Raw genomic sequence first — 22,744 nt, forward strand, 5'->3', positions numbered from 1 at the left:
TTTGCTAATTAAGCCATGTTCTAAAATTGGGTTGCATAACCAGCTGTATGTGATTCAAGAATGTGGTAGCTCTGTTGTAAAAGCTGTAAGCGGCATTCCTGTGGGCTGTGTTTGTTCACTTGAAAAGCAGATTCTACTCAGTTGGTAATTGCACAAGAAATTTCGCTGTGTTCTGAATTCTTCATTCCTACAATGCATATTCTACTACACGCTAAAGGCCCATACAGCCCACATATGTCATCATTATATTAAGAAAATGTGAATACCATGTTCACATAATAATTATATTTATAATGTTCCTCTTCAAGCAAATATGTACGGTACTGTACATATATGCCGATCTCAACATTCGTCTACACTCTAATAACCCGCCGTGGTTGCTCAGTGGCTATGGTGTCGGGCTGCTGAGCACGAGGTCGCGGGATCGAATCCCGGCCACGGCGGCCGCATATCGATGGGGGCGAAATGCGAAAACACCAGTGTACTTAGATTTAGGTGGCGCGTTAAAGAGCCCCAGGTGGTCGAAATTTCTGGAGTCCTCTACTACGGCGTGCCTCATAATCAGAAAGTGGTTTTGGCACGTAAAACCCCATAATTAAAAAAAAATACACGCTAATAGGAAGTTTGCTTATCGTTATGTGCGAGAAAAATGCTAAACAGCATTTCATCAGCATGTAAGCTCTCAATCGTATGTGCCAATTGGACCGAGTTATACATGAACAACACAAACACAACATGAACACAAACATGATCCTATTTACAGGGCCCGTATGTCACATCGATTCCTTTCTCGGGGTTAACTTTACTTTTATTATTATCTACCGTCTATATTGATATATGCATATTGCGTGTTTCTTATGGACGATGCACGCGGGCACCCCGACGAAGACGACGAACACTCGCTGGCTCTCGAGCTGTCGGCTGAACTGACCAGCGCTGCAGTCATCCTCTGTAAACATAGAAGAGTTAACTGGTGGGCTAGTCGGTGATCTTGAATACTGAAAAGATTTTGCGCCAAAAAACAACACACACAAGACGACGACACCACGGGCGCTACTTCAACTGTTTAATGAGGGTGAAAGCACTCGACATATATAGCCCTCGAAAACACCGCGCACACGTACAAGGCAAAATGGAGTAAAAAGTCTTATCAGAGTAGGCGCGATAGAAACTTCAGCTCAGCCTCGCAAAGAAAAACCGATGTGTCAATAACACAGTTGGGACCCGCTTTCCTGATGTACAAGGCTTCCAATGTTTCACGCGATGTCTGATGCCTGCCTCTACCCAAAATCCTCGCATCGCGGAACCATGGAAAACAATCTGTTCAAGCCCCTCAGTGATCCACAAGTCGGTCACCTTCATTATTTGTCATACCTTTTGCATGCTCCCTGAGCCGGTCGTTCACACAACGCCCCGTCTGTCCAATATAGGATTTCCCGTAGGACAGAGGAATTTCATATGCGACAGAACTGCTTGTTGGCCTAGTTGGTGCTTGCTAAAAGATGTTTTTTGCCGCAATTGAATACAGACAAAAGGAAGACACACAAAGACAACACGGGCGGCATTTGCAACTGATTTAATTTGGGCTGTGACCCTTGAATATATATACACATACACGCATGCGCTGGCTGTTGACAGATCTACGTTACCCAGAGGTCAAACAATCTAGTTGCTGATTTAAAGAGCACGATAGATGTATCGCTAATGCAATTTGTACCTTTCTTTTTTATATAGTAAGCTTCCATCAGCTCACGTGCTGTTTGAAATCTACTTCTGCCAAGAATGCTAATCTCAGAAAACCGTGGTTTGCACATGCAGGCCTTGCAGTGCGCACGCAAATGTGCCACGCCATATTTCATTAGATTTAGTTCGTGTTCCCTGGCTCGTTCATTTATGCAGCGTTCAGTCTGTCCTATATAGGACTTGCCACACTCAAGGGGAATTTCATACACCACGCCTGTAGCGCATCTCCTGTAGGACGTGCTATGTTTCTTGCCAAAGCCTTGCGAACCGGTCTCCTCGCGTGTGGTTTTCGAACAGAGTCGACCCAGTTTGACGGGGGCAGAAAAAGCAATGGGTACACCATACCGGCCTTCCACCTTCTTGAGGTTATGGGAAACCTTATGAACATAAGGAATCACTGCAGGTCTTACGGTTGTGGCTCTTTCTTCCTTCCTTGTGGCGCTGGTACCGTTAACCTTCCGTAAAAGGCTTTCGGTGACTGAGGTCACCAACGAGTCAGGGAACCGCGCTGCTTTAAGTCGCTTAATCTGATTATTGAACAAGACTTGCATCGTGTGTGCACCATTTTTCGAGGGCAGACACCAGGCAGAGCATAGCAATTCAACGCTTGACAATTTTGGAATGGCATGAATTATATGGCAGCAACCCTTTCTTGGCACGTGGGAAATATTGCCAACAAGCTTGTCCGTCATGAAAGTCGCGTGTGCATGAGATGCAAGCAAGTTTTCACAACCAATTGGGCAGGCTCGTTGCAGCTGGCTTCCTTGAGTCGGTCGTGGTCCCCGTGGCAGAAACGCTTTTGAAGAAGTCGAAGGCTGGGGTAAGCTGGGTAGAGCCGAAGAAGAAAGAGTGGCCTATAGTGGCCCTCTACATCCATAAAGTCACGCACAGCCTGAAAAAAGTGGCTAGCCGGTATAATGTACCGGTGGTGTTCTCCGCTCCCCAAAAGCTTGACCAGCTAAGCCGTCGCATAACTTGCGAAAGCCAAATGGTTGGCTGTCATAAGAAGCATGGCCCCCCGCAGGGGCGTCTGCGTGAGCAGGCGTTTGGTGTGTTGCGACACCACGTACCCGAGCACACGAGGGTTGGACCCTCCCGCGTGTAGCCGTGCGCGGCTTAGCCGTGTCTGGGGAAAGGGGGATCTTGGGGGTTGAGCCGATGCCCGGTGTTTGGACCTTTAAGGCCCCCCGGCGGAAGCAACACACCTCTTTGGCCTCTGCTTCACACAGACGGCACCCTCGGACTGACCCACCCGGGGGAAACCGGTAGTTGCCTTTTCCTGTCTTTCTCTCTCACTTTTTGTCTTTTCCTGTCTCCTTCTCTCTTCCATTTACTTCCTTTCTCCTTGGCGGCAAGGGTTAACCCTGTGTGGCTATCCAACCTTGGTACACCATCGTCTGCGCAAGCAAGCGTTTGAGGACTGGATCTACGGCTGCAGTGGGTGCCTTCGCACGTTGGCGTCGCCGGGAACGAGGCCGTCGACAAGCTCGCGCGACGCGCACACGATCACAACACGCCGATCACGCAGCGCGTCAGCTCGTTCGACACCGCGCCGCTCAGAATCCGCCGGGAGCTCGCGCTGCGCCATCCCGACGGCCGGGTGGCGCGGGGTAGTGTTCCTGTATATACAGGAACACTAGCGCGGGGTAGTGTTCCTGTATATGCTCCCGCAGGGAGCAGAGTTGCGCATAGGTCCGCCGCCGTGATCCAGCCCTGCAGCGAAGCCACTCCTCGCGCGCGCAGGAGCCAAATGCCGCGCGGTGTTGCGCCTTTTTCTCTGGGGGTCGCGAGCTACAACTGCCAATTGTTCGCAGGCGCTTAGCAAAGGGCACTTGTTAATACAGGCTACGCTCGAACGAGTCATTCGTGCAGCCGGAGGGGGTGGGCTTCCAACCAACCGAAACTTTGTATGTACCTATGTAAACACGCATATACAAACACACGAACGTACAAATATGGGGTGGGACCGCCTTCGATTCCCCAAAATAAAATACTCCCGTGGCTCGAACAGCTCCAAAGTTCGCTCGCAAACGCGCAGTACGTTGCCACAAAAAGCGGTGCAATGATTTTCATCATGCATATGAAGTTGTCTGATCATGGTCAGAAAGCAAGAAATGTTTTAAAGAGTGTTTAAAACTTCACACACGTAAGGTGGACACTTAGCGGATTTTGGCTGCCGAAACCAACCGATTCATGACCGTCGCCAAGAGAGCTATCGTGCCTGCAGTTATGTCAGTGACCGTTAACAGAGCGCCATTTATCACTAACCATCGTTCACAACAGCTGCACGTTTTCGATACATGCGGTGCAGACACAGATTTAAGCGCATTTCAAATGTTGACATGTGCACATTTTAAGCAAAGCTTACTTTTATTTACTATTACTATTTAGTAGTACCTACTATTTAGTAGTGCTTACTATTTAGTAGCAGCAAATCTGCAAATAGAAAAAGATTCAAGATGCAAGAGCTTCTAGCTGCTCCTCTTAACGCACGATCGACGGTCCACTGATTGCAATGGCGATGGTACTGACGGAAACGACGAGTTCGCATGAAGGCTGTTTCACATGCTGCGACTGCAACGACGAAAATCGGTGCTGTCGCACGCGTCGCAATGCGATTTTTAGAGGGCTCATTTCACATGATTGCGATTTCAACAATGCGACTGGTGCGACGCCCAGGGTTGCTGACTGCCAGGTTTCGTGGCACACGCTGCATAATTCTTTTATTGTAGCGAATAAAACGTTGACACTATAATATCATTGACTTCTCTTGATAAGAAGCAAATAATATGTACGTTTACTAATTTAAAAACGTTAGTTAAGATTTGTCTTGGAATGCGCGACGGCGGTTTCTGTAGTTCAGTGCGACATCGCGCACGTAAGCAGCTGTTCGCAGGTGGTTCAGCGCTGTGTGTTGTCTTATCTACCTTCTATGACCGTTTCGTTCTGCCTGCGCTACAACAATCTACAAGATGACCTATCGACAAGTTCATATAGCTACCCTCACCGCTTATGGAGTATTCGGAATTCGGCTGCCACGAAGTTCTCGTGTCAGCCCAACAAGATCCTCGCGCTACCCGTGCTCGGCGTCAGCTCCTGGAGAAATGATGCGTGTATATTGCCCGTAATTGCGCTTATGTGGTGCCTGCTCCTAGCCATATTCTTGCGCCAAAAGCAACAAGAAGCACCAACCCGAAAGCCCGCGTGTGCCCCTGAACGAAGCCTCAAATGATCTGTGTGATTACTGGACGTGGAATGAAAATTGTGTTGTGAAATTCAACCTTAGCGCTAGCCTGGTTCATCCATCGCCGTGCTTGCGCTGCGAATATATATATGGGAGCCCTCTCTAAACATTTCTAAAGGCGCAAAAGCCGACGCATCAAATGTTTCGAGCAGTTACCGTCACTTTTGTAGAAACCTGTACGTTGTAACACAGCATTATAAAAGACACGCTTCTCGTCCACTTTGTGTCTCGCGCTGGTAGTATACTCGGAACTTCTAACAAGAAGACCATATCAATACGCGCTATTCATAATGCAGGATCCTAGGCCGACGGTAGGCGCACTTGCCGTAGAATTTTTCGGCTTTCTGCCCAGCCTCGCACGCCGCTCACGGTTAGCCTGTCTTGTGGAAATAAATATTATTATTATATTATTAATGTTATAAAACATTATAGTTCCTTCGCAGTAATTTATAGCAATCATCCAGATTTCTTAAGCTAGTCATGCATTTAACATGTATTAGATCAACATTGTTACGACATGCTTATGGGAGTCATTTCAAACTAGGTTGCTCAGCCAGAGAAAGTACAAATGCAAGTCTCAATGTTTATTCCAATTTAATATTCCTAAACAGATTATAGTGGCAGAATTTTATGCCTGCTTGCACTTCCTGCAATTCAATGTTCAGAGCTGGAAAAACTGATTCCTTTTCTTGCTGTCGAAAGGCTGATTCAATGTCGATAGCAAGCTATAATTATTCATTTCGAGAGTGTTAAGCAATTACTATATCTCTAAGCTTATCAATGCGTTTTTGTTCCACGAACACAATTAAGTTTTCTCTCTCCCTCTCATTGACAGCCATGGAATGAAACCGTTCACTTTCATAAGTATCAGGATGCAAACATTCTAGAGTTTGTCCTGAGCATTTGTCGGCATCCTATAGAGTGCATGTTTGTATCAAGTTCTGGTGTTACAATCGCAGTGATCTACACATATTGTTATATTGCAACAAACAAATTTATTTAACTTTGTTTTCAAATCTGCAATGTGGCCATGCAGTAACGACCACATTAATAAGCAAAAAAAAAAAACTGCAGATGCAGTGTACGTGTTGGAATCTATGCGAAGTGAAGTTTTTGTCAAGTGGTCAATTAAATGCTGTTAAAGTAACTGCAATATATACAATTTGTCTTATTTTCAACATCCAACATGTCATCTTTTGCAAGGTTTGCTTATGCACCGCATAGGTCACAACCTTAATGTCATGTAATCTTTATGCATTACACTGTTCACAAACCATACCGAAACGCAAACGGCAGTTAAAGTACATGCACGCTGCGAGACATCAACACAGTGACGTTTGTTGAGCAAGGAATGGTGTGAGGTGTATGCAGATGAATGAATGACGTGCTTATGTACTTATTTATTTATATACCTCGCAGGCTGCAAGGTTGGAGTATTATGCAAGGGGGAATAAAAAAGTTGTTACAAAAGGAAGAAGGGCACAACATTAAGACAAAAAACAGCAATAAGAGCAGTACCAATACATTGCACCAACTAGCCCAAAGTGTTTTACTGGCACAACATTATACAATACTTAACAATCAATAACAGAAAAAGTTACTGCCCATGCACCCTGTACAGACGGTAAACCAGCGAAGCTGAAATGTGCGGCCCCGGTGTTTATCACTGGGTTAATTCCAATGGTTTATTCAGGTCTTTCTATATTATTGGTTATGTCTGTGTTTCTTAATGAGGTTATGCACATGTTTGGCTTGGGTTTATCACATTGTTTATTTGGAATGCCACACATTGCACTTTGCAAGATCACCATCATGGAAAGTGCAATGAGTGGTTCATTGTGTTAATCCAGCGGGCCCATCAAAGTCTTTCTGAATTATGTTACGCACTTGCGTTTTGTAATGCGTTAATCATAATGTTTATGACTCAGTTATGCACTGTAGTTACCAAGTGACACACCGGGGCTGCACATTTCATTTAATTAAATACAGGGACACATTTTCGAACCTATTGGGAAGTCGGAGAGAGACTGCTGCACGCGCGCTCTGCTGCTAGAGAGAAACGACGTCACTATCGGTCTAGCCAATGGCCCACCACACCTTTGCTGCGAGATAATAATGACATCATGATCTTGTCTTAACCCCATCCCCCTCTGTGTCCCTTCCCTGCAGTAATACGCAGATAAATGTATGTTTGAAATGCATAAGCATTTCTATGTCTACCCAACATGAAATTTCTCTGTCCATCATGCAAGGCGAATGCAATGGCTCACACCCCCTTAAACAATGGCTCATACCCCTACAGTAGGGTTTTTGGGATCGGACCACGAGTGTTTCGCCTAGGCATATACAGCTTCACTGTAAAAAGAATGAACACCTTTCTGCTAGAGACCAAGACAATCATGAGGTATATAAACAAATGAAAGTTTATTGAACATGCCGAGTAAATGCTGGTTGACAAGCAATAAATCGAATTTACACAAAAAGCAGAAGCAAGATCTGATGTGTGTCCATACAGATCCCAACAGGAAACGCATCCATCTCTGAAAGTGTAACAGCGGCCATGCTGACACAAGATTCTCCCAGTGTCTTTGCATCTACAGCTTCCATGATTTCTCTGGGCAGCCGATCTCCACAGAATGCTAGCTTCTTCCTTTACAATGCACTCTCCACATCTGAGCGTGCATTGTAGAGGAAGAAGCTAGCATTCTGTGCAGATCGGCTGCCTAGAGAAATTACGGAAGCTGTAGATCTAAAAATGCTGGGTTAATCTTGTCAGCACGGCCTCCGTTAGAAATGGATGCATTTCCTGTCAGGAAACGCACATGAATTTTTGCTTCTCCTTTTCGTGTATGTTCAGTCTATTGCTTGTCAGCGAGCATTTACTCGGTGTGTACATTAAACTTTTCGTTGTTAGATCATCTCGGTTTTCTTGTTCGTCCTATGTGTTCTCTGGTGCCATTTGCAGCCAGGCTATTCATATTTTTTTAGACTGCAACAAGTCACTTTAATGGCCCTCATGATACCTTATAAAATCTTTTATTTGGCCAATGTAGCAAGACTGTACAGTGTGAAGCAGTAAGAACAGGGTACGTTAACTTCTAATTAAAAGGTTTATTGTGAAAATGCAGTGATCTATAAAGGTCACCACAAAGTAGTACAGCAATAAAACCTGATAAAGACTAGTGCTTGATGAAACCAAACATAAAAGCAGGAAAGGGAGAAAATACATATAGATATACAAGTCCAGGGAAAAAAAACAATGTGATCACCAAGTGTGCATGTGGCTACCTTCCAGGAAACTCATTTTTTTCCCAATGGCATGGAACTGGAAGAATGTGCTTGCATAAGCAAGCTGTCAGTCTGTCTATTGGAATAACAACAGTGTTTCTTGAAAGGTGCTGGCATGCAGGATTGGCAATTGTAATGATTTCTTCCTGCACTTGGAATTTTTCTCTATTTTCTTTCTGTAGCATTTTTATTTATGTTTGGCTGCATCAAGCACCAATCTTTATCTATCCTTCAAAGATGTATTTCTTTTTCTGGGGAAATCTTTTGCGCTTTAGTTAATAATGAATACACACAAACTCATCTAGTTTTCAGTTATGTCGGGCTTATAAGCCCGCTTGTGTCCTGGAATATCTGCATGGCTATGTATCCTGTAATTTAATTTCTGGCCATGTGCTTGCAAGTCGCGTGTCAATCTCCTGATTTTCCTGACAATCTTGTATTATGTGCAGGCCCAGACAGCTTCTGGTGAATCCATGCAGGGTGTTGTACAGGGTGTAATCTGCACTACAAGTGCTGCTTTGAATGCTTTCATTTCAGTTTTTATAGGTGTAGGATGACCTGGAGTGGTACTCACTTATATGTGGTTTAGTTTTATGTAGTGTCATACTACTGTTACACTGCTATTGCCAGATCAGTGTACTATATGTGCCTTATGTTTACTTGCATCTTCATGATTAGCAACCTCCTCTGTGTGTTTGGCAGTTGCATATAGTCTCCTGGCCTAATTTTTTGCCCCCATATTTCACGACATGGGCCTGTTGTGTTTCAAGTTCAGGTACTCCCAAGGTTGTGTTTCTGAAGGGAGGGGTAGTCATCTTTGCATCTCATATGCTAGTTGGCATAGTATGTTGGGACGAGGTTCTGAGCTCTTGAGACAAAGAATTTTGCTGCAGGTTGCAACTCTACTCTGTCTAGGTGCTTGTTCGTTAGCTCTTTCTCATAGAGGTCTTCAAGCATAGTAAAGTTGGAAAGACCTATTATTACTACCTGATGCCTGTATTCGATCAGTTGTCTTTTTTGTGTGCTGCTGGTAATTCATACCGTACTATACCTTGGACACAAGCACAGCATCTGTGATTTTCCATAGTATTCACTCGTACACCCCCATTATTTCGAGATTATTCTTTTCACCAGGTGTGGAAGTTGCGTCCAGGCATTGCATAATTGTTTCACCCACGTGCTGGCTCTGCCGTCATGGGCTTACACTAGCTGAGGATTTGTAGATGTTGACTTGCAGGCATATTTGTCCAGCTATGTGGATCACAATGTGTAATCTGGGGCAGTTCTTGATTCTAGTCTTTTTTTTTTTTCCGCCGTCGATATGAGCTGACTTATCAGAAAGCGAGAGGCCAGACTGGCCAAGAAAGTCTGCAGTGTTGTTGAGGGCTTGTTGCGTCATTCTTGATTTCTGTATAAGATAGCTTTCCCACAGACTGTAATACACCATAGGCTGTAGTGTTTCTTGTAGTATGCCCGCGTTGTTGGTGTGTGTGGGCCAAATGTACCTCCAACTCTCACCTGGAATTTTCTGTCTTTCAGAAATTTACTGTTTAAGTGCTCTACCAGAAATGTTTTTGCTCATCGTTCTTCTTATTAGAGTAGCATGAGGTACTGCTGTTAAAAGCCTCTTCACTCTCTTCATTCCTTCATAAGCGGTATTACACAATGTCCTGCAATAAAGTTTCTGCTGCTTATGGCCCACTCATATCTGCCAGAAGGGACAACTCTTGAAAAAGGTTTTCTTTGTGCTATGTGTGCGACGTAGCATGAGCATTCATGCCTTGACATTTATACATCTGTAGAACCAGCTTCCTACTTGCTATACCTGATCATGCTTATTTGTGCAGTGCTGTTGAACAATACATATTGATCCAATGAATATTTACACACTCGAATTATCACGAAAGATGGTTGTTTTACAATTCTGCCCTTTGCTTTCTATTGGTGCATAAGCATGCCCCCCTATGCAATAGTATTTTGAAGTGTAAGGGTTCAGTGAAAGGTGATGAACTAAATCTAAGTGCAAGAGCTTTTTTTTTTCACCTATGACTCCCATCAAAATGCGACTTCCATGGCTGGCAAATCAACCCCTCGCCTTGTGCTAGCAGCAGAATGCTATAGCCACAGTGGCAGGTGGACAAATTGAAGAACGATATGTCTGTCTATAATTTTTTTTCTTGCCTGTATGTAAGTAAAGTTTGGAATAAGTTTGTCACTGCAAACAAGCCCAGTTTGTGGTCTTTTATTGAATAAACCACATGTTGTGTATAGTTGAAATGCAGAAATTTGTTCTAAAATCCTCGGGTGATATATGTTCTTGCAAGTAGCATGGTATTTCATTACTTATAAAGATAGTAATCGCAGCGGATATCGTTACATGGGTTTACACACTAATATATGTGATCACAAACTTATTAGAAACTTACTAGAAACATGTAAGGCATGAATGTTTCTGCACACTTGATCAGCTGTGAACGTGCAAGAACTGCTTCTACTGGCTGACTTCACTGCACAGTTTTGATTTACTTTTCTTCAGCGTGTCGTTTTATACTGTTTTATCCCCACAAGAACAGGCCGTTTGCCTGGTTTTCGCATTGTTGCACGAGTTCTACATGATTGTGCAGGAGGGTACGTTGTCACTGTGCCACTATAGCAAGCAATTTACTTAATCTACTAGCTGTACAGTTAATTACGTTGCTGAGCAAGTGTTCATACAGATGCAGTAAGGATACAAAGTCCGCAACATAGTCAATGTTTATTGGTTTCTGTGCAAGGAAAAACAATTCTCCAGAGAACAGGTGCAACTTAACGCGCATGTAATATTTTATTCAAGCCACGGATTTAATGCTATCGTAGCAAATTCATTACGACAGCTTACACTTTTGCTCTGTCAAATTTAATAAGAGGCAAGATAAGCTTTCAAGATGCATCGGGAAATTCATGCTTGAAAACCGACAAGAAAATGCAACTGAAGGGTACCGCGTTCAGCGCAACGTTGAAACTTCGGGTACTTTGCTGTCTTGTCATTTGCCCTTGCCGAGGTTGAAATAATTCAAGCTGCTCCGTAAGCGCGATTTTTGCATGCTACTCAACAAAAGAAAATTGTGACGACCTCGTCGTCTGCTGGGGATCGAACACCTCCTAGCACTGACAACTCACAAAGGCGTACGAAGCAAACGTGAAAATGCACTTTATTTGCTGCGTACCGTGTCGACAAATGTACATAAATGGGAGAATCGAATATGCGGTACAAGTTTTTTATTCTCCCTTCGCGTACGTACCGAATTCGACAATCCACGTCTCCGCGCATTGCACTTGTCGTGCCAGACGCCATTTTCCCAAACAAACCGGCGAAATAGCTCCGTTGACAGCTCTCCGCGCAATTTCGACGGAAAATCGCAGCGATCGGTGCGACTGTGCGACCAACCGGTTGGTCGCAGCCGAAAATCGGGGGGGTCGGCACTGCGACTGCGATTTTCATCGCAAACGACGGAAATCGCACTTCCGGTGCGACGAAAATCGCATCATGTGAAACAGGCTTGAGTCGGCGATGCGCCCGTAAAGTTGGCTTCGCAGCGGCGCGGATCATTTGACGTCATTTTTCGCGCTCGGCCAATAGCGGTGCGAGCGGCGCCGGAAAAAGTATGCGCAACTCTGCTCCCTGCGGGAGCATATACAGGAACACTAGCGCGGGGTAGGGTGCCTCGATGTCCTCCTCGCCCGGCGGGCGAGGAGGACATCGAGGCACCCTAGCGCGGGGATGCCCGCCACGCCATCTCCCGGAGGCCGTCTTCACTAGACGCGAGCGCGCTTTCCTCCTCGCCCTGCGGACCGGTTCCGTGTGGCCCGCCGAGAGGAGGCATCGCCTGCAACGAGCGCCCTCTCCCCTTTGCCAGGACTGCGGCCGTGTGCTACACTGCACGACCTGCTGCATCCCTCGGGCTGCATTTCGCAACACAGGCGCCTTTTCCGCGCGCTCTTGGCCTTCGCCGAGGACGCGGCGCCAGCGGCGCTTCACAGCCGCCTGTAAACATGCCCCACCCACGGCCTTGCCGCGTCGGCTGTCGCCGCCGCGTTTTTATTTCTTTCTCACCCATCTTTTAATTCCCCTTTTCCCCCTGTGCAGCGCGGTTGAGGTGTCCTCTGCGGAGAGACAGTTACTGCGCTGCACTTAATCCCATCTTTTCAATCCCCTTCTTTAGAATCTCTTTATATGTCCGGGGAAAGGGGGATCCTAGGGGTTGAGCCGATGCCTGGTGTTCGGACCTTTAAGGCACCCCGGCGGAGGCAATACACCTCTTTGGCCTCTGCTTTACGTAGACGGCACCTCCAGGCTGACCCACCTGGGGGAAATCGGCAGTCGCCTTTTCCTGTCCCCTCTTCAATCTCTTTCTATCTTATCTTCTTTCTTTTACTGTCCTATCATCTCTTCTCTTCCGTCACTTCGTAATTTTCCTAGGCAGCAAGGGTTAACCTTGTGTATGTGCCCTCCCTTGGGTATAATATATTAGGTTATAGTGGCAATGTACGGTTGGCGCCTGCAGCCTTACGCGTTATGTGCTGCAGCGTCCCCAAGTTGGGCTCCGTGGTGGGTGGCCGCCATTGCTGCCGAAAAGAAACCGAAGTATTATGGCAACACCTGCTTTTCCACGTCTACTTGATCGTCACCTCAAAAGAGGAGACACACCGATGAAATCCTAAGCCTTTTCAAATCAAAAGAAATTTTCCCCCGATTCCAAGTTGTGCATAGCGAAAGAACTGAAAAACCAGCTAGAACCGTATCCCCATTTCTTGTTGCAAAAGGCTTGACTGATGCACTTGGCCCAGGCTATAAGGTCACTAAAATGGCGAGCGGGACCTCCTGCTTGAGATCCGTGATAAAGAACAGCACAACAAATTAAACACACTTGTGGCATTTGGAGATATTCCTGTTACCGTTTCACCCCATCGGTCTATGAACACAGCACGCGGTGTAGTATCTGATGCAGATCTCATCGACTTGTCCGAAACAGAACTATTAGAAGGCTGGAAAGAGCAAAATATAACCGACGTGCAGCGCATGATCATCAGAAGAGAAAATAAAGAAATCCCTACAAAGCACGTACCTGATCCTTACATTTGCCACATGTGATCTGCCACAAACTATAGAAACTGGATACACAAAGATAGCTGTCAGACCATATATCCCTAATCCCAGAATATGCTTCCAATGTCAAAGATTTGGCCACGTATCACAGAGCTGCCGTGGTAGACTCACATGTGCTAAATGTGGAGTCCAAGGTCCCGCCTCAGACAAGTGTGAAGCGACACCTCACTGTGTAAACTGTGATGGTGAACATCCAGCATACTCCCGATCATGTCCCAACTGGAAAAAAAGAAAAGGAAATTATCACTCTCAAAGTACACGAGAACATCTCTTTCAAGGAAGCACGTAAAAGGTGCTCACCGTTCCATGCCACAACGTATGCCGATGCGACGCGTCAGGGGGCAGCGCCGCACCGACCCTCGCCACCTGCCCAACCCGCGCACAGCGAGTCGTTGGCTGTGCGCGGCCGGCTACCCCGGGTACGTCAGGCCTCAAGACCTCGCCTGACCAGGCGAGGTCTGCCAAACAAACTAGCAGCCCGCATGCGCGGGCATCCAGTGCCTCCCAGGAGGCAATGGACCCAACACCGGCACGTTTGCTGCCGAAAAACCGGCGTGGCTCTCTCGAGCACGCCAAAACAAACAAAAAACCCATAACGGGGCCAGACGATGGTCCTGTTACCTAAAATACACATCTGAACACAGAACATTTCTCATTCTAACAAAATGGCTGTACAAATTATTTATTGGAATGCTCGTGGCATTCTAAACAACTTAGATGACATCAAAGAAATAATACACGAGTTTAATACTAGGCTGTTCTGCGTTCAGGAAACACACTTGAAAACATCAAATATAAATTTCTTAACACAATACACATTATTCCGCAAAGATCGCGATGATGGCCACGGCGCATCTGGTGGCGTGGCTATTATAGCTCAGAGGTCAGTTGCTTGCCAACACCTCCACCTTCAAACTGATTTTGAGGCAGTAGCAGTTAGGGCAATGCTATTCGACAGGCTGGTTACGGTCTGTTCACTTCACGTATCAGCCGAACATCGTGTGCAACTAAGGGAACTTGAAACGCTTCTCAATCAGCTCCCCGAGCCATTCATTTTAACCGGTGATGTGAACGCCCATAATACGCTTTGGGGCGACTCGCGCTGCGATGCAAGAGGGCGTACTCTAGAAGACTTTCTTTTATGTACCGGTGCGGTTCTGCTGAATAAAAAAGAACCCACTTTTTATAGCACCACACATAAGTAATATTCTTCAATAGACTTACCCATAGCCTCTCCATTTATAATGACGTACCTTGATTGGAAGGTCCTAAAAGACCCGTACGGAAGTGACCACTTCCCTATTTTGTTAACTTTAAAACGAGCTGATTGCGCTCTCCAGATTCCCCTATGGAAAATAGACTCGTGGAATTGGGAACTGTTTGAAAAGATTACGTATTTACAGCGCGATGATTTGCTTTGTTTAAACATAGATGATGCTGTGGCATACTTGACACGTTTTATTATTGACGCCGCTGTAAAATGCATAATACAAACTAACGGACTTGCTAATAAGCGTCGTTTGCCTTAGTGGAATGACGAACGCAAAGAGGCGCGGAAAAAACAAAATAAAGCTTGGGGCCTGCTTCCTGACTCTTCAACTGCGGAGAACCTCATTAATTTCAAGAGGGCAAAATCACAGGGCAGGAGAACACGTCGACGTGCTAAGCGAGAAAGCTGGGAAAGGTACGTAGTGTCAATTCGTACAAGGATGAGGGTAAGGTATGGAACAGGGTGAACAGATTAAAGGACAGGGAAACACAACCGCTTCCTTTAGTAAACGCTCAAGGCGACACCATGAAAGATCAGGCAGATTTCCTTGGCAGGCATTTTCAAAATATTTCTAGTGCATCACACTATGCGCCAACTTTCCTAAAGTTCAAGGAACGCATAGAGCGAGAGCGCCTTGAACGAAAATCCGCAGCAGATGAACCTTACAACCGTCCGTTTAGTCTCGCTGAACTACATATCATCATCAAGAAGCATGGCCAGCGTTTCGTAAAGTGTGCCACAAACGTCGTATATGAAATTCCTCTGTCCTGCGGGAAATCCGACATTGGACAGACGGGGCGTTGTGTGAACGACCGGCTTAGGGAGCATGCATAAGGTATAAAAAATAATGAAGGTGAGCGACTTGTGGATCACTGCAGGGCTTGCATGCACCGATTGTTTTCCACGGTTTCGCGATGCGAGGATTTTGGGTAGAGGCAGGCATCAGACATCGCGTGAAACATTGGAAGCCTTCTACATCAAGAAAGCGGGTCCGAACTGTGTTAGTGACACATCGGTTTTTCTTTACGAGGCTGAGCTGAAGTTTCTATCGCGCCTACTCCGATAAGACTTCTTACTCCATGTTGCCTTGTACGCATGCGCAGTGTTTTCGAGGGCTACATATGTCGAGCGCTTTCACCCTCATTAAAGAGTTGAAGTAGCGCCCGTGGTGTCGTCGTCTTGTGTGTGTTGTTTATTGGCGCAATATCTTTTCAGTATGCAAGATCACCAACTAGCCCAGCAGTTAACTCTTCTATGTTTACAGAGGATGACTGCAGCGCTGGCCAGTTCAGCCGGCAGCTCGAGAGCCAGCGAGCATTCGTCGTCGAATTCGTCGGGGTGCCCGCGTGCATCGTCCATAAGAAACAACCAATATGCATACATCAACATGGATGGCGGATGGCAGCACTGTTGACGTCACTGGCATGTATAAATATCCCGTATACTTCCCGTATAAATATCGCCGGCCGCCACGTTCTTGTTTCTTTTACAGCGCTGACCAATTCTCCCCATGACCTAATCCTCGGACTCGACTTTCTTACGGCGTATTCAGCTTTGATCGACTGTTCTGCCGGTTCCATTTGCTTCGAACTTCCTCTACTCGCGCATATTCGCGCCGAACTGCCGAGCAACATTAGTACGAACGCCTTCGTCCACCTGCCGCCTAAAACCTTGACTTTCGTCGATTTGCCATCACATTTTCCTGCGCTGGATGGTGATTACTTCGCCACACCTGTTCCTGATGTCCTTTTGATGCGCAATATCACTGTGCTCCGGTGAGGACGCTCCGTCGTCACCGTCGCCGATGACCGGAGGTTGCTCCCCGTCGTCAATTTTGGCCTGACAAAGGAAGTTGTACCCCAAGGCATATCGGTTGCAACGCTGCGTGCTGTAGGAGATGACCACGTCACGACGTTTTCAGTAGACGTCTGCTCAGATTCTTCACCATGTCCACACGGTGCTATTTGCCCTAACGCAACATTTCGTTCCATGATTGCTGTGGACCTATTGCCTGAACAAGCAGCAGCTCTGTGTCGCCTTTTGGTTTCCTACTACGACATCTTCGACCTCTACAATCGCCACTTGGGCCAGACTTCAATTGTTAAGCATCACATAAATACTGGTGATGCCAGTCCTATTCATCGCCTGCCATATCGAGTTTCTGCTTCAGAGTAAGGTTATTCAAGATGAAGCGAACCCAGATGCTTGCCAAAGGCATTGTTGAACCTTCGTCGACCCCTTGGGCGTCGCCCGTGGTGCTTGTTAAAAACAAAGATGGCACATGGCGTTTCTGCGTAGATTATCGTCATCTATCTTCTCCTTTGCCAAAACTACCGTTGATGGTTTTGGCAAAAAAGCCAAAACTATCAACCAGGTTCCTCATTTTAGATTAGTACGGTTTGCATTCATTAACTAGCATGTGCCGTTCTCCCACTTAAGGTCGGGCGAGTTGAAATCACCCGCAAGCAGTATTATTTGGCCAGATGGCTCCGAAATGATGTCGTACAGCATTTCCACAACATGGAAATCCGTGCTTGGTAATCGATAAAACGCTCCAGTGACAAAAGAAATTTAGATTATTAGCCGGTGTATGGAAAATGGAAAAACTTTATTTCTCTATATCTCAGAGAGATTAGCGGTGGGCCGGTGTCTTCATGTTTTGAGTCCTGGCCGCTTCACAAGGTCGGCGCCCCTATTCCAGGGCACCGCTGAGTCTTGCTGCCTCGCAGGCGTGCTGCACAATTGCCCGTTGGGCTGCGAGCTCGCTGCTGGTGAGCAGACCCTCCCATTGTTCCGCACTTGGGTTATTTACTTTATGGAATGCGAAATTACGCTTGCATTCCCACGTGATGTGGTATAACGTGGGGGTTGTTCCGCACCATGGACATGTATCCCTGTACTGGGTAGGGAACATTTTGTGTAATGTGTGCAGGTTCAAGAAAGTACCTGCTTGCAGTCTTCGCCAGCTTACTGCCTCATGTTGTGTGAGCGATGTGTGGGGTGGGGGGTATTTAAGTCTCCTTCCTCTGTAGTAGTTAAGTATTTCTGCATACGTCGGCTCCACCGTTAAGGGGGCCTCTAGGGTTTCCGACTGCCCTGCTCGGTGCGTGAGTTCGCGAACTAGGCGGTCCACCCTTGAGTTGCCCTCTATCCCGGTGTGTGCCGGTATCCAGAAGATCCTATGTTTTATCTTTTTGTTAGGAGGCTCTGTTTTGAGGAGGATTCTCAGTGCTTCCTTACTAACTCTGCCTTGTGTGTAGTTCCTGCATGTTGCTTTGGAGTCCGTTAGAATTATCAGAGATTTGTTCCTGCGGTAACCATCAACCGCCGCTAGAGCTACGGCGACTTCCTCCCCCTCCGTTACCGTGCAGTTTCTCAGGGTCGCGCAGCTAATTGGTTCTCCCGTGTGGTTTACCACTGCTGCCGCGACTCTAAACATTCTAGTGTTGCGGTCCCATGGGTATACAGCCGCGTCTGTGTATACCGTGTTTTCTAGTGCGGCTAGGTTTCGTTCCACGAAATCTGCTCGTGCTTGTCTTCTGGCGGCGTGGAGATTCGGGTCCATGTTTCTCGGTAGGGGGCTAACCTCCAGTGTCTGGCGAACGCTGTCTGGGATGCTAGCAGCCCGATCCTCTATTCCGTCTGTGTTATGCCCTATTCTTTTTAGGAGCTTGCGGCCGGTGGCAGTCTGCTGGAGCCTGGCGATCTGTGCAATGAGCTGCGCTTCCGCGAGTTCTTCGAAAGTGTTGCTTAGGCCCATCTGTAACAGTTTATCGTTGGGCGTGTTTCTAGGCAGATGTAGCGCCGTCTTATACGCTTTCCTTAGTAGCGTTTCCGTCTGTTCTTTTTCGTGCTTGGTCATGTTGTGGTACGGGAGCGAGTACGTGACTCTGCTGACCACTAGGCTTCTGACCAGCTTGATTGTGTCTTCTTCTCTCATTCCGCTTCTTCTTTGAGATACCCTCGTTATCATTCGGCTTACTTGTTCTGTCGATTTTTTTAGTAAGCTGATTGTGTGGCTGCATTTCTTGCTTCCTTGAATCCACATGCCTAGGACGCGTATCATGCTCCTTTCAGGTATGTTTTGTCCGTCTAGTTTTACTATTAGTTCTTCCTTGGTGGGGTTTCTTCCCACTCTCAGGATTTCTGATTTTTCGGTGGAGCACGCCAGGCCCCTTGCTCTGACGTATTCTTCCACGCACTCGGCCGCTTCCTGCAATTTTTCTTGCTTATGCCCCAGGGAGCCTCGATTGACCCAGACCGTGATGTCGTCAGCATATATTGCATGCTGGATGCCATCAATCTTGCTGAGTCGTCGAGCCAGTCCGATCATTGCGATGTTGAAGAGTATTGGTGAGATCACGGAGCCCTGCGGCGTGCCTTTGCGTAGGGTGGTAAAGATGTCACTTCGCAGATCCCCCAATCCCACCGTTGCCGTGCGTTTTGTCAGAAAGGCCCTCACGTAGTCGTGGATTCTCTTGCCGCAGTTGGCGTTGTTCAGTCCTTCCATGATGGCTTCGTGGCTAACGTTGTCGAAGGCCCCTTTGATATCTAGGGCCATGATAACGTTTTCGCCTGCTCTGGGTGACGTGTTTATGACTTCTTCTTTTATCTGTAGCAGGACGTCCTGTGTTGACAGGTTCGCCCGGAAGCCAAACATGCTGTGCGGGTATAGCTCCTTGTCCTCCAGGTGGTGTTGGATTCTTCTGGTGACTATCCTTTCGTAGAGTTTACCGAGGCACGAGGTGAGGGAGATGGGCCTCAGGTTTTCAATCTGAAGCTTTTTGCCGGGTTTAGGTATCATCACCACGACAGCGTGCTTCCATTCCTTCGGTATCGTGCCCTCTGCCCACAGTGTGTTGAGGTATGCTGTGAGCTGATCTATCGCCTCGTCGCTGAGGTTGCGTATTAGGGAGTTTCTGATCTTGTCGGCGCCCGCGGCTGTGTTTTTGGTTGTCGCTCTAATTGCCGCGTAAACTTCCTCTCTTGTAATCGGTCTGTCCATGTGGGGGTTCTCTGTCCCCAGATACTCCCCGTCGTAGCCTTTGGGATTGTCTTTGCCGTAACATTTTACACGCACTGCCTCCAATAGTTCCTCGTCGGAGCCTTCGTGCTGATGGACCAGTTTCTGGATTGCTTTGCCGCTTTCTGTTTTCGTTTTGGTTGGGTTCATGAGGGCTTTTAGTATGCGCCACGTCTTGGCTGTGCTAAGCGTGCCGTTCAGTGAGCTGCAGAACTGCTGCCACCCTTGCCTGGCTAGCTGTGTTGCGTACTCTTCTGCCTTCTTAGTGATCTCTGCTATCTTCTTCTTGAGTTTCCTGTTTAGCTTTTGTCTTTTCCAGCGTTTTGTGAGCCCGCGTCTCGCCTCCCATAGCCCGAGTAGCCGCCGGTCTACCTCCGGTGCTTCTTCTGTTCTATGTATTTCCCGTGTGTAGAGTTCTTGTATCTGTTTTAGTTGTTGGCTCCATTCCTCTATCGAGGTGATTTCCCTTTTTAGTTGTTCGCTGTGCTTGCGGAAGGCGTGCCAATCTGTGATATGGGCTGTGCCGATTTTTCTTTTTACGTTCTTCGCTTCGATTGTAGTTTTCAGTACATAATGATCGCTGCCTAGGTTCTCCAGCAGGTTCTCCCACTCGGCCTGCTTTGCTCCTTTAACCGGTGTAACTGTGCACCAAACCTGCTCGACCGAGTCATGACCGATGTTATCGAAGACGAAAGCGACGAAGGGACTAACAGAAAAACACCACCGCCATGACCCGGCCTGTCGTTGCGATAAGCAGTATAGTTGCAGGGAAACACCTCGCTATCAGTGATGGATGGGTTAAGCCAGGATTCAGTACCAAACACTATATCTGCCCTTAATGACTCAACCAATCTAGCAAACTCATCTATCTTGTTGACTATACTACGGCAATTTACCACCGCAATAACTAAATTATGATAAACACAGCAAATACAATTTGTACGTCGCCGTTTTTACAGGGCAGCAACTTCTTCCTGCTCATCGTCCCTTGTAAACGCTCTGCCATTTATGATCAGTTCATCAGCCTTCAATTTAACATGGTTTATATTATCCGCCTTCTTTAGTTTTCCGTATTCCCAAAGTTTCATTCGCACTGCACGAGTTTCAAATGAAAAGTCCTGTTCTACACTGTAAGAGGAGCCCTTGAACTTGCTTGCATTTTTCAAAACGGCCATTTTTTCTTTATCGGATGAAAAATTTACAATTATAGGTCTTCTCTTCCGTTCATAAAAGCGACCAACCAGATGTGCCCTTTGAACCGACTGCAGTTTGATTCCCAAATTAGTACCGCAGATACCCTTAACCAAGGCTTCAGCTTGTTCCCACGTTTCGACACGTTTTGACAATGATCGGTGCGATCATTGTCATCTATACCGTAAAACACGAGGTCGAATCTACGGCTTCTGTTTTCGAGGGCTACATTTTTCTATTGCAGAATTTTTACTTGATGTCTTAGATCCCTAATTACAGTTGCTTGATATTGTAATAGCTTCATAACGTTACCTATCTGGTCTTGGGTTGTGTCATGCTTGCTGTCCATTTCAGCCATTTTGGCATATGACTAGTTATCCTGGAATCTATGTTTTCTAACTTATTCATAGTAGTATCCTGCAGTTTCTTCAAGAAATCCATTTCGCCTTTATCAAAAGGCCCAGGGTTGAGCTCAATGTCGCCGGAAAGTGGCAAGAGCAAAACGAGCCATAAGACTCGGTTCACAACTAAACGAAAACGTCTATCACGTCTAGCGTTTACCAACGGCAGGTCACCTTGGCGTCTCCCGCACCTACGACCGGATTCGCTGACGCTTCTTTTGGCCAAGCCTTGCCCGCTCCTCCGAAAATACGTTGCGGCGTGTGAGAAATGCCAGCGCCGAAAAGACTATCGACGCTCCTGCCGGGTGCATTCAACCGCTCGGAATTGCTTCGCAGTCGTTCTTTCACGTTGGCTTGGACTTACTTGGCCCTTTTCCTCGTCCACGTTTGGCAAGAAGAGGGTCGTTGTGGCGACAGATTACGCCACGCGCTACGCCATCACCAGAGCTCTCCCAACAAACTGCGCCACAGATGTGGCCGATTTTCTTTTACGTGACGTGATTCTGCAGCATGGTTCTCGAAACCAAGTGCTCACAGACCGTGGTCGGACACTTCTTTCTAAAATCATCGCCGACATCTTGCAGTCCTGCTCAACCAAACACAAACTGGCTACCTCTTACCTTCCACAGACCAATGGTCTCACGGAGCGTCTAAATCGCACACTAACAGACATGCTTGCAAAGTATGTCCCGTCCGAACATACTGATTGGGACCTTGCCCTAACCTATGTCACTTTTGCATATAATTCTTCGCGTCACGACACTGCCGGTTAGTCTCCTTTCTTTCTGTTGTTTGGCCGAGAACCCACATTGCCACTGGACGCATCCCTTACATCCGCCACAGAAGAGACCAGCGAGTATGCACTTGACGCAATCACCAGGGCAGCCCTAGCACGCGAAATTGCCCGCGCTTGCCTCCTGACCTCCCAAGAGAAGCAACGGCGTTTGTACGATCGCCAACACAGAGACGTCCACCCATTTTTTCCAAAATTTCGGGAGAAAACGTGAAAAAAACTGTTTTTCCAATTGCTCAAAATTTCCGGAAATTTTGCATCTCTAGACACACCACGATTACGCCACGCGCTACGCCTTCACCAGAGCGCTTCCAACAAGCTGTGCCACGGACGTCACCAATTTTCTTTTACGCGGCGTGATTCTGCAGCACGGTGCTCCAAACCAAGTGCTAACAGGCCGTGGTCGGACATTTCTTTCTAAAGTCATCGCCGACATCTTGCAGTCCTGCTCAACCAAACACAAGCTGGCTACGTCTTACCTTCCACAGACCAATGGTCTCACGGAGCGTCTAAATCGCACGCTAATAGACATGCTTGCAAAGTATGTCCCGCCCGACCATACTTATTGGGACCTCGCCCTACCTCACTTCTCTACGTCCATGTCGTCTTTTTTTTTTTTTTTGCGATATTACTTGAGTAATTGAT

The sequence above is a fragment of the Dermacentor andersoni genome, chromosome 10 (genome assembly GCF_023375885.2).
Source record: "Dermacentor andersoni chromosome 10, qqDerAnde1_hic_scaffold, whole genome shotgun sequence".
Classification (NCBI taxonomy): Eukaryota; Metazoa; Arthropoda; class Arachnida; order Ixodida; family Ixodidae; genus Dermacentor; species Dermacentor andersoni.